At 35.2% G+C, this 13,370-nt stretch overlaps 1 protein-coding gene across 3 annotated transcripts in view; it reads right to left on the bottom strand.

Moving 5' to 3' along the window:
• The window catches only part of LOC139498496 (PHD finger protein 14-like), a 123,239-nt gene that overhangs the window by 73,338 nt on the left and 36,531 nt on the right, over positions 1–13,370 (bottom strand). The window lies entirely within an intron of this gene.

Below are 13,370 nucleotides of genomic sequence, written 5' to 3'. Positions count from 1 at the left end.
CATTTTCAATTATAATCAAGGCACATTTGATTTTTATTCATGAAAAATATTTAAATATAGAAAAGTAGGACACATTGTTCACTTCCTCCCCCGTAATTCTTTATCAAAAATATTTATTTTGAAATGAAAAAGCTAAGAAATCTTAGGTTTTTTAGTGTTTTCTAGGTTATCTCGTCTTCATTCTTTGACATATTCTAGCTTGCCCTTTCATAAAATAGTGATTTTTTAGTGTTTTATCGAATTTTTGAAAAACAAATACCTGATAACCGCTTAGACAAAAAAAATATGTTGGAAAAATCTTACAGCAAGTGATTCTTAATAGCTATAGCCTCGGTCACACCTTACCGGATAGCTCGAACGGACGCCTAACGGATAAAAAAAAGTTATCCGTTGACAAAATTTGTATCTGTTGGGAGTCCGTTGGTGTACTAACGAACATGTAACGAATGCCAAACGGACACACAACGGACACTGAACGTACGTGAAACGGATACGTACCGGACAGAATGGACGTCGAACGTACATCCAACGGACGAGTACCGGATAAAACAGACACCGCTATGGAAGCGTAACGGATAAAACGGATGAACAAAATAATCTGAAAATTAAAGGCAATAAATCATCTAAAAATTAAAGGCAATAAACCATGAGAAATTTCAATTGGCATTTGTCCATTTTACATCCGGTAGTCATCCGTTTTATCCGTTATCCTTCCGTTAATATCCGTTTTATCCGTTAGGCGTCCGGTAGACATCCGTTGGTGAATTGGTCTACCGGATCTCCAACGGATGCATAACGGATACGTAACGGATACAAAACGGACGAGTACCGTACAAAACGGATGCCTAACGGACGTTCAACGGACATTTTATCCGTTGGACGTCCGTTCAAAGTTTGAACATGCTCAAAATTTTCCACCGGACAGAACGGACGTCAACGGATAAAACGGACGCTTAACGGACATGCAACGGATATGGACGGACGCCTAACGGATAAGAACGGACGTCCAACGGACATGAACGGATTGAGAAAAAGTTATCCGTTAGGCGTCCGTTCGAGCTATCCGGTAAGGTGTGACCAAGGCTAATATAAGATACATTTTTCTTTTACAATCCACCTTTTAAATTTTACGGGAAACTATTCCAAGCTTTCACTGTAACCTCGCTCTAACTTATCCCCCTCCCTCCCCTACCCTCCCCCAAAAAAACACCAAACAAACAAACCCGCAATACTATTGTCATTCTTATAGTCAACACTCAATTGTTCACAAACAAATGTGTTTTAAGCTGCTAAAGACATGATTAAAACGCTCAGAAAGTCCTTTGTTCTATATTTATGCAAAACCTTTCACATTTTTATTTTATGGGTTATTGTTGAAGGTCGTACGATGACGTATGGTTGTTAACACATACTTCCTTTGGTTTCTTATGGAAATTTGTCCATTGACAACAAACATACCACATCATCTACATTATATTAAGTATTGTATAAATTACAACGTATTTTGGTGATCTTGCAAAATGATCGTAATCCCGAAAATCGTAAACATATTTTCTTATCTTAAAAGGGGGCAAGAAGGGTTCCATTAACAGGCCAATAAATAAGATTACAGTTAATTTCATTTTTTTTTTTAAATAGGGGTATTTTTTCTCTCATAATAACAGTAAACAGATTCACAACAATGTCAATTTCAAGAAAGCAGACAACAGCTAATTAGTCAACAACAGTACAGCATCAATGCTCTTGAATATATGCCACTTTTAACTAAAATATAAAAGCACAGAACCAGGACATAGGAGCACAGAACCAGGACCGTTTTTCTTATCACCAGCACAGCGTCAGGACAATTCCGTTTAACGAACTTGCACGACTTTTGCAATATAATATTGTTGTAATATACTTTGCATGGTACTTATGACACATCAGAGAAAAATTAAGCAACAAAACAGTCGTTTTATTGCCGTTCTGATACAATGTAAACAAACCCACCAGCACAGAATCAGGACCCACCAGCACCCGTCAGGACCAAATCACCAGCACAGTACGTTCTCTCGCAGGACAACCATACCCACCGTGGTAATGGTAGATCAACAAGATACTTCCCTTGCTAAATAAATCCTTTAATTCGCTCATTGGTAAACATGACACATTATCAGGGAGTATAGCACATGTGGTGTAACACTTTTAGAAAAGACTAGCCTATACTTTCTAAGGTCTAGGGTTATATTCCATCATAACTCTTAACACGACATAAACACTGCTTTTTCGTATAATTGCACATAGAAATAGACTGAAGACCATTAAAGACGTTCCAGAATACTACTTATGCACTAAATTTCTAATAAAAAAAATTGATTCAATTTTACAAAACTGTTATACATAGCTCTAAAACTAAAAATGGGAAATCTTTCTAATGACTCGATGACAAGGAAATATAGAAAATGTACAAATGCATCAATAGTTTCATAAAAAACTAATCACTTTCCTTTTTTTTCAGTCCGTAAGTACCAAGTTCAAGTATCAGTAAGAGAAGTATATATATTATTTTAACTGCAATGAACACTAGTAGCTGTATTTTCGGTTAGGTAATTTTTTTGCCAGATTCGATATAATATTTAACCATCGGACATAAGTCACGAACAAAATAGAAAAAAAAAGACAAAGAGTAACACTTGTCTTGTCAAGCATATATAAGAGCACAAACTATGATGGCTAAAGTCTTTAAAAGAAAATTTTTTTACTATACAAGATACATTGGGTACGCCGTGACTTAGTGTTCTAAGTATGCAAACCAGTTTATCAACAGCATGTCAATACTGATGTTTTGAGATCAAATCCGGCATGTACAAGACGACAACCATAACTGAATAAAACTGCTCATTCTTCTATCGATGATGGATGTTCTTTCCGGGCATCACGGCTTCCTCCATGAAAAAATTGACCGTCTCCAATGAGCAAATTACTGTCGTTAGTGTCGATAAACACAAATCAATCAATCAATACACGACACATATATTGCAAGCCAAGCCAAAAAGACATCAAACATCTGTCGTATTAAATATATTTTTTTTGCCCAAAGAAAGAACTATAATTTTTTTTAATAAGTCTTAGAAGCGCACACATAAATGTACAACCAAATTATTAATAAAACAATAATTTATTCCTGGTGAACAATTCAATACAGCTGAAATTTTGAAAATTAAATACTATTTCTGCAATGTCATGTTTGAGCAAAATACAATATTATAGAATTCAACAACTACAGCAAAATATGATGCATTTGCAGTCCGTAAGTGTCATTTTACTTGTATTCAGATATCTGGTACTTTATCTATAAGCAGCATCTCCTAAAATCGAAATACTAAAACTCGTATTTTTGTTCATTTTCCCACAATTTGCAATAATTAATTCCCCCCATAAGTTCTTATTTTACAGTATCTAACATTGTAAGGTCAAGTAGGAGAAATTTCACGTGTTCACGGCCTCATATATAGTGACATCATAAGTGACCTGTCTGCTCTCCAGGTTATTTTCTTTTTTTCTTTTTTTAACACGTTTTGCATACTCAAGAGTTTGTTAATTGTAAATAAAATCAAAAACTTGCTTCAGCAACTTACAAATTAAATTTGTGCCTCAAGTATAAATTGTTGGTCTCCTCTGGCGAATAAATTTTAGAACTCAAAAATTTTGGGAATAATATAATAACATCGATACGCCATATCAATCAGGTCAAAACATATCCCTCAAATTAACCTTTGGTGTTTTATTGCTAATGAAATTATAAGTCGCAACATCGATGAATAGTAATAACGTATAATGCAAATACAAAAACATACAAAAAGAAAATTCCCGTGCTATATTAATCCTTTGATTTACTCATCGAACGTAAACTTTGATCAAGACGAACAAAAACTGGACACCTTATCAGGAAGTATGTCTTGTTACACATTTAAAAGACCAAATGCTATTTTCTAAGGTCTATGATTGTAAATCCTTAAACATCTGTACATGAAACATATGCTGCTGTGCCAGCTAACAAGGCACCCCGAATGATATTTTCATTAAACTAATCGTTTTACTTCTTATATATATACACATATTAATCGACTGCAGGTCGTTAAAAATATTTTGAAATCCAACTTAATTAAACATCAAAATTACTAATTAAACAGTAGATTCAATTTTGATAAACTGATAGATAGAGTATATATATTTTAAGTAGATACCTGTTTTTGCAATTTGATGACATAGCAATATACAAATGTAGAAAAATTACAAATGTATTAATAAAATTGAGAATGGAAATGGGGAATGTGTCAAAGAGACAACAACCCGACCAAATAAAAAACAACAGCAGAGGGTCACCAACAGGTCTTCAATGTAGCGAGAAATTACCGCACCCGGAGGCGTCCTTCAGCTGGCCCCTAAACAAATATATTCTAGTCCAGTGATAATGAACGCCATACTAATTTCCAAATTGTACACAAGAAACTAAAATTAAAATAATACAAGACTAACAAAGGCCAGAGGCTCCTGACTTGGGACAGGCGCAAAAATGCGGCGGGGTTAAACATGTTTGTGAGATCTCAACCCTCCCCCTATACATCTAACCAATGTAGAAAAGTAAACGCATAACAATACACACATTAAATTCAGTTCAAGAGAAGTCCGAGTCTGATGTCAGAATATGTAACCAAAGAAAATAAACAAAATGACAATAATACATAAATAACAACAGACTACTAGCAGTTAACTGACATGCCAGCTCCAGACTTCAATTAAACTGACTGAAAGATTATGATTTCATCATATGAACATCAGGCACAATCCTTCCCGTTAGGGTTTTAGTATCATACCATCATAACATATATAAGAAGAACATAACCCGTGTCATGCCAACAACTGTTTTTAGAATAAATGTGTTTAATGATTGTATGTTAAACAAACTTATGCTATAATGCTCTCTGTTTTATTCGGTAAGTAGCAAGTTCAAGTTTAAAATAGGGAAGTATATATTACTTTTACTTTAACGCAACACAAGTATTCTGGTTAAGAAAAACAAATATTTCCCTTTCGATTTTATATTATCCTATTGGACGTTTACCTCTATCAAAGTAAACTAATAAATGACATATATTTGAAGCATAACATACTTCAAGCATACATATTAGAAAATCTAGGATGTTTAAAGTGTTTGAAATGTGCGTTTTCTCTACACGAAACATAGGGAACTCGGTATTTGACTAGTCTATAACTTCAAACTAGCATGTCAACACTGTGGTATTGTGAGAACATCAAATCCTAAATGTGGCAAAGTGTGCTCGACGCCTACATGTATCAAAAGTGAATAGACCTGTCATATTTTATTTTACTGCTGAAAGTGTTTTAAAACAACTAAACACCAATTTTTGTAGTATCAACAATTTAGTTAAGTTCGTTGCACAAAGAAAGAACTTAAAAAATCAAAAACAAAATCTGAGAAGCGCCTTACAATAATTTTAATTTTTCATATAGGTCGATTTATAATTTTTTATTATTAACGTTTTTATATATAAAGGAACACTTAACTTATTAATGAAACATTAGATTTAGCACTTTTAAACAAATGCATACAGCTGCAGTTCGGATAACTCACATGTGAAGCAGGATCTGCTGGTCCTTACAGAGCACCTGAGATTATCCCCTGGTTTTGGTGGGGTTCGAGTTAGTCAGCCTTTAGTTTAAGTAACTTTACATCGTAGCAGTATATAATGAATTTATTTTTTTCCTTTGTCCTTTTGTTATGAATAAAAATAAGCGTTTTTTTTTTACTAAAAAATTGCAAAAAAATCAGGTTTTCCAATGTCACAAATTTTGTTTTACTAAATTTTATCTTTTCGACAAGTACATTATTCGTAAATGTAAATCAATACACATTTTAAGTGGGTAAATTATTAAGTCAGTGATTCGTTAACACAAAATTCTAAAACAATGTTTTATCTAATTCTTCCATAGATATAAAGATTTGTTTTTGAAGTTTGGTTGTAGCTGTAGAAAACTATTTTCAAACAGGATAGCACATCCTCATGTCGGAAATGTCGTTCTCCGTGCCCGGGAATTTAAAATAAACTCATCATAGATACCAGGATTGAAACGATATTTTCAATATACTCATTCTGAAAGGTTCCTAATTCAACACTGTAACTAGATCATTGAATATTGTTTTTATTGGTATTAATACTAATTTTGTTACCAGTAAATCAAAAGAAAAGTAAATATAATTGTTACTTACATACATATTCATTTGTCTACATCTGTCGATACCTGTATCAGCTGACTGTTTATGACGTATTTACTACACTAAATCCATTGGATGTGTACTGATTGATAATCTAGTCTAAGATGTATAACTTTTTTATTAGTTGTTTGTAGTTTGAACTAGCTATCAGTAACTGCGAGTATTTTCAGATCAGTACTTAGTGTTTTTTTGTTGTTAGAATGTACAAGTACCTGACCACGTCCACTTGTATTTGTAGAATTTGTATTTTTATCCCTCTGATTTCTATTGTTCGTTCTTATGTTGTACTTTTACACCACTGTCCAAGGTTAGGGGAGGGTTGATTTCCCGCTTACATTTTTAACCCCGCCACATTATGTATGTATGTACCTGTCCAAAGTCAGGAGCCTGTAATTCAGTGGTTGTCGTTTGTTAAAGTGTGACATATTTGGTTTTTCGTTCATTTTTTTACATAAATCATGACTTTTTTTTCTCGTTTGAATTGTTTTATATTTATCATTTCGGGGCCATTTATAGCTGACTTTGTGGTATGGGCTTTTGTGGTTGTTGATGGCCGTACGTTGACTTGTAGATGTTAATTTCCGTGTCATTTGGTCTCTTGTAAAGAGTTGTCTCATTGGTAATCATACCAAAACTTTTTTTTAGATAAATACAGACAAATAATACGTTCACGATTAACATGTCTCATATTTTAAGGTAGATTTCTATATAAAGCATACTAGTTTTGTCATTCACCGCCAATTATTAAAACCTTTCAATAGACTTTTTCACAAAGAATTTATTTACGATACTGTTGTAAAGTCATATAAGATGACATTTTGTGGATGTAGTATCTGTTTGCTAAAAAAAACCTCATCATAGATATCAGGATTAAAATTTCATATTTACGCCAGACGCGCGTTTTGTCTACAAGAGACTCATCAGTGACGCTCCAATCCGAAAATGTTGAAAAGTCTAAATTAAGTATGAAGTTGAAGAGCATTGAGGCCCAAAAAATCGTGAAAGTTTTGCCAAATACAGCTAAGGTAATCTGTGACTTCGGTAGAAAAGCCTAAGTATTTTTCTAAATTTAACGGGTAATTTATTATTATGAACATATCAATGATAACTCATGTCAACATAGAAGTGCAGACTACTGGGCTGGTATACCATCGGCGAAATAAATCTTCAACAGCAGTTGACCCAGTCGTTGTAAAAAAACTCATCAAAGATACCAGGATTAAGATTTCATCTTTTCGCCAGACGCGCGTTTCATCTACAAAAGACTCATCAATGACGCTCGAATCCCAAAAGGGTCTTTGCATTGGAAATACATTTATTGATTCTGAAAGCTGTTGTCAGCATGATATGGATAATGTTCTTATTATTAATGATTGAATAATTAATGATGGCATGATACTACAACCTTAACGGCAGGTGTACTATGATTTAAATATAAACTGTTAATCAGTTGAATTGAAGTTTGGCGCAGGTATGTCAGTAATTTTGAATTTATCATTGTTATTTTAACATGTTTGATTGCTTCTTCTGTTACTTTTTTAACGTGGGACTCGGGATTTTTACTATAGATAAGGCTGTTTGTTTAACTTTGTAAGAGTATATAGTATAAGGAGACGATTCCGTTCTCACAAACATATTTACCCCGCCACTTTTTAGCTCACATGGCCCGAAGGGCCAAGTGAGCTTATGTCATCACTTGGCGTCCGTCGTCGTCCGTCGTCTGTCGTCGTCCGTCGTCCGTCGTCGTTTGTCGTCGTAAACTATTTCTAGAATCTTCTCCTCTAAAACTACTAAGCCAAATACTTCCAAACTTTAACTGAATGTTCCTTAGGGTATCTAGTTTATAAATTGCTTCCGAAGTTTTGATCTATCAACAAACATGGTCGCCATTGCTAAAAATAGAACATAGGGGTCAAATGCAGTTTTTGTCTTATATCTAAAAAACTAAAGCATTTAAAGCAAATCTGACAGGAGTAAAAATGTTCATTAGGTCAAGATCTATCAGCCCTGAAATTTTCAGATGAATCAAACAACCCATTGTTGGGTTGCTGCCACTTAATTGGTAATTTTAAGGAAATTTTGCAGTTTTTTGTCATTATCTTGAATATTATTATAGATAAAGATAAACTGTAAACAGCAAAAATGATCAGCAAAGTAAGATCTACAAATAAGTTAATATGACCAAAATTGTCAATTGACCCCTTAAGGGGTTATTGTCCTTTAATGACAATTTTTCACAATTTGTTCATCATATTTGCTAACTTTAAAAAAATTTCTCCTCTAAAAGTACTCAACAAAATTCAACCAAACTTCATTTGAATGGTGTGTAAAATAAAGTTTGTGTTTTTTTTTCTAATTTTCTATTTCGTCAAAAAACATGGCCGAAGGCATTGTTTACCAGGTGAGCGATTCAGGCTCTTGAGAGCCTCTTGTTTCTAACCTGATGCAAGTCAGAAACCGATAGCCTTTGTTTTTTCTGTTTGTGGTTAAGTTTTGGAGTTTATGACGTCCATTTTCCTGAACTCAAATTTAGAAGGGAAATTGGAAATGTGTAAAAAAACAACTAAAAGCACAAAAATACTGAATTCCGATAACAAACAACAACCTGAACAAAGGACAGAAACTTGCCGTAGGCCAATAATGTGTCTTCAACATAGCAAGACAATTTCGCAGCAGGAGGTGGGGCTCAGCTTACCCAAAAAATAAATATGACGTCACATAGTATATATATTCTGTTATATGGTCAGCTGAAGCCCACCTACGATGGGGTTTTTTCTTATATTGTCGAAGACTCATTTGTGATTCTGGTTTTATGCTCTTCGGTCGAGTTATTGCAAGTGGTTATTGAGCCTGTTATATCAGCAATTGTATTGATGAGTTGTAAAATACAAATTTGAATTGCTTCCATAATATGAATGTACTTTAATATTATGCAATAATGTCGGTCTGATGAAAGCAAAAGTCATATTTATTATAGCTTTTTATCATCCTTAGGAAAATATGTGACTAAAAAGCCTTCACGTTTCTAATGTATAACTCATTAAAAAAACATTTCTCATAATGATACATAAAGCATTATACAACAAATTAAACAAATTTTAAACATTTGAATTACTTTTAATATATATAAATTTAAAGCATTAAAGGATATGTAGTGTAGTTAATAATCATTCAAAAGAGTTCTCAAGTAGATACATGATTTATTTATCAACTTAAATCCAAACCATCATTCATGATTACAGGAGTCTATAAAGAAAAGGGAAAGAAACTATTACAATGTCTATTACTAATGACTAACTACCACAAAACCAAATAAACATAATATACTACATTCACCCCCTCTAAAGTCAACACAATAGTTCAATTAAAAATTTCAGTTAATCGTCAAATCCAAATCTAGATGGTTTCTTAACTTCACGTGTAGAACGTCTAATAACGGGAGATGTTTCCATAGTGTTGTCCGTGTTGTTGGTAGCTTCCTGTGTTGTATTTTCAACATCGGTTTCGGAAATGTCCATAGTTGTATGATCGTTCAAAACGGAATGATCAAGATTGTCATTGCTTATTGATTGTCCTCTTGGTGCTAGATGTCGGACTGATACAGTAGTTTCGCGTCCATCAGGCAATCTAACATGAGCATAAGTTGGATTAGCTTCCAAAAGATCTACTTCCTCGACGAGAGGATCATATTTAGTCGCACGCACATGCTTTTTCATTAAAATTGGTCCAGGATTGGCTAACCACGACGGAATAGATTGGCCAGATGATGATCTTCTTGTAAAGTTGAAAAACCTTTCATGTGGAGTACAGTTTATTGATGTACATAACAAACTTCGAACAGAATGCAGTGCATCTGGCAATACACTCTCCCACTGCGTCTCTTTAAGTCCCAAAGATTCTAATGCTAGTGTCACGGCTTTCCAGATGATACCGTTATAGCGTTCACATTGCCCATTGCTCTGTGGGCTGTATGGCGTTGTCCTGCTAGTAGCTACTCCATGCGATTGTAGAAAAGTTTTGAGTTCGGCACTCATGAAAGATTGACCACGGTCCGAGTGAATATAAGCAGGCATACCAAAAAGAGCAAATAACTGTCGTAAACACTGAATAACTGTTGCGCTTGTCATATCGGAACAAGGAAAGGCAAACGGGAATCTTGAGTATTCGTCAACAACGGTAAGAATATACTTCTTTGTACTAACAGACGGTAGTGGTCCTTTAAAATCAATGCTTAAGCGTTCAAATGGTTGTGTAGCTTTCACAAGTGGTGATGCATTCGGTTTAGCATACTGAGGTTTTACTTTTGCACAAATCTCACACTGTTTGATTGTTCTCTTCACGTCATCAACTGAGAAAGGTAAGTTCTTTGAACGGACGAAGTGAAGAAGTCTATTGATGCCCGGATGGCAAAGTGCACTGTGTAGTTCAGAAAGAGAATCGGAGCTGATGGATGAGCAGTAAGCTCGAGAAAAACAATCGGCTGATGCATTGTCTTGTCCAGGACGATATTTTATATCATAGCTGTAACAGCTCAATTCAGTTCTCCATCGAATTATTTTGTCATTTTTCACTTTACCGTGCTTCTTTGAATCAAACATATAAGAAACTGCTTCCTGATCAGTGACAAGAGTGAAGTGTTTCCCACTAAGTAAGTGTCTCCATTTGCGAACCGCATCTATAATGGCACATGCTTCCTTTTCTACAGATGAGTGTCCTAATTCATGAGCATTTAAAGTTCTCGAAAAGAAAGCAACAGGCCTTCCACCCTGATTGAGACTTCCGGCTACTGCAGAATCTGATGCATCGGTTTCTACGACAAAAGGAATAGCTTCATCAATTGCACTTATGCTTGCGTTTTCAAGATCGGATTTCAAATCATCGAATGCTTTCACTGCAATAGAGTCTAACGGAAAAGAAGTAGCGTTAGCTAAAGGTTTGATTTTGTCTGAGAATCTTGGTATCCATTGACTATAATACGAAAACATTCCCATGGCTCTTTTCACTGATTTAGGACTGTGGGGAACAGGGAGTTCCCTTAGCGGCTTCATTCGATCAGGGTCAGGTCGTAAAACACCTTGACTGATGGTATATCCAAGTAGATCAACTGACTCGACAGAGTACACACATTTGTCCTCATTAAATGTTAGCTGATGTTTGTCGGCAACATCAAGAAATCTACGTAAGTTTTCGTCATGTTCGGTTTGGTCCATTCCGCCTATTGTGATATTATCAATATACACAAATACTGCTTCTAATTTGTTTTCGGCCACTAGACGGTCAATTACCCTTTGAAAACAAGCAACTCCGTTCGTAACGCCAAAGGGGACTCGCCGAAATTGATACAAACTGCCATTGGCTTCAAAAGCTGTATACTTCTTTTCATGTTCACGTAACGGAATTTGGTGATAGGCACTACGTAAATCAAGCGTACTGTATACCTTGTATTTGGCGATATCTGAGACCATTTGATTAATGTTAGGAAACGGATAAGCATCAAGTTCAGTAAATCTGTTTATAGTTTGAGAGTAATCGATTACTAATCTTTTCTTGTGCCTTTCATTTGAAGTTACTAAAACTTGAGCTCTCCATGGTGACATACTAGGCTCAATTATACCTTCGGAAAGTAATCTTGTTGTCTCCTTTTCTATGAATTCTCTATCGACTGCACTGTACTTCCTTGATTTTGTAGCAATAGGTCGGCATTCACTTGTCAAGGTGGCAAATAATTCTGGGGGATCAACACTTGAAGCAGCTAAACCACAAACTGTATTTGAATCATTAATTTCTACGGCTGGTCTGCTTCCACCGAAACTTATTTTTATACTGTCGTGTCTTTTCATGAAGTCCTGTCCCAAGATAATGTCACAACAGAGTTTATTGAGGACAGACAACTGCATATTCCGATAGAAATGTCCATCAATGTTTAAGTTTACTTTGCAAATTCCTACTATAGGACTACTGAGAGCACTGGATGCCATCGATACACTTCCGGTAGCGTCATTTATATTTACTGACATTAATTTTGCAAATTGTCTATCAATGAAACTTTCAGAACTACCCGTGTCTATCAAGGCTTTGCACGGACGTTCATTCACACGCACATTTATTACCGCTTTCTTTAAACATTGCGGAGATGCAGCAGTCACGGTTGCTAATATGGGAGTACAAGAGGCAGATGTCCCAGTACTTGTTGTATTAGATTTACACACTTTCGAAAAGTGTCCTTTCTTACTACAGTTATGACAAGAGGCATCCTTTGCCGGACAAAAACGTCTCGCGTGAGCATTATTCCCACAAAAGAAGCCCTTTGTTTACATCCGGGTCGTTGTGCAGCAGCTGCTGTAATCTTGTCTTCTTCAGTAACGAATTGAAGTTTTGTTGTGCTATCTGGAACACTTTCATCTGATTTTTGTCCAATCGCGGCTGTCACAGAAAATGGCTGAACATACACTTCATTACTGCGTTGAGCTAGATCTAATGTTCGCGCCTGATCAAACATTGTCTTAAGGTCAAGAGTTTTATTTTCCAACAAACGTTGTCGAACAATTTGTGAGCAAAGTCCATTTATAAAGGCGTCCCTTGTGTATTCTTCCTTGTATTTATCGGCCGTCACTGGTTGAAAGTTACAATCCTTTGCCAATACTTTAAGCTCTTGTAGAAACTGGTCAAGTGTCTCACCTGTCTGTTGTCTGCGTGTTATCAACAAGTGCCTAGCCAGAACCTCGTTTTTTGGTCGAACATACACAGCTTCTAACAGTGATATAGCGGTATCGTAAGTTTCACATTCACCAATATACTCATATACACGCGGCGAAACAAAATTGATCAACATTATTAGTTTGTCTGGAGCTTCTTCTCCGGCAGAGGTTAAAAAGTTTGTAAAAGTTCGTTTCCAGTGAAACCATTCTTTTGCTGCTGTAGGTGAATCAGGATTGGCATCCAATCGTTCAGGTCTGAGGTATTTATGCATGATGATTTAAGTTGATAAAACTGTAGTGTAGTTAATAATCATTCAAAAGAGTTCTCAAGTAGATACATGATTTATTTATCAACTTAAATCCAAACCATCATTCATGATTACAGGAGTCTATAA

The sequence above is a fragment of the Mytilus edulis genome, chromosome 12 (assembly GCF_963676685.1).
Source record: "Mytilus edulis chromosome 12, xbMytEdul2.2, whole genome shotgun sequence".
In the NCBI taxonomy this organism is placed as follows: domain Eukaryota; kingdom Metazoa; phylum Mollusca; class Bivalvia; order Mytilida; family Mytilidae; genus Mytilus; species Mytilus edulis.
The sequence above is the reverse complement of the archived record's forward strand: the minus strand, read 5'-3'. Positions and strand labels throughout refer to the sequence as shown.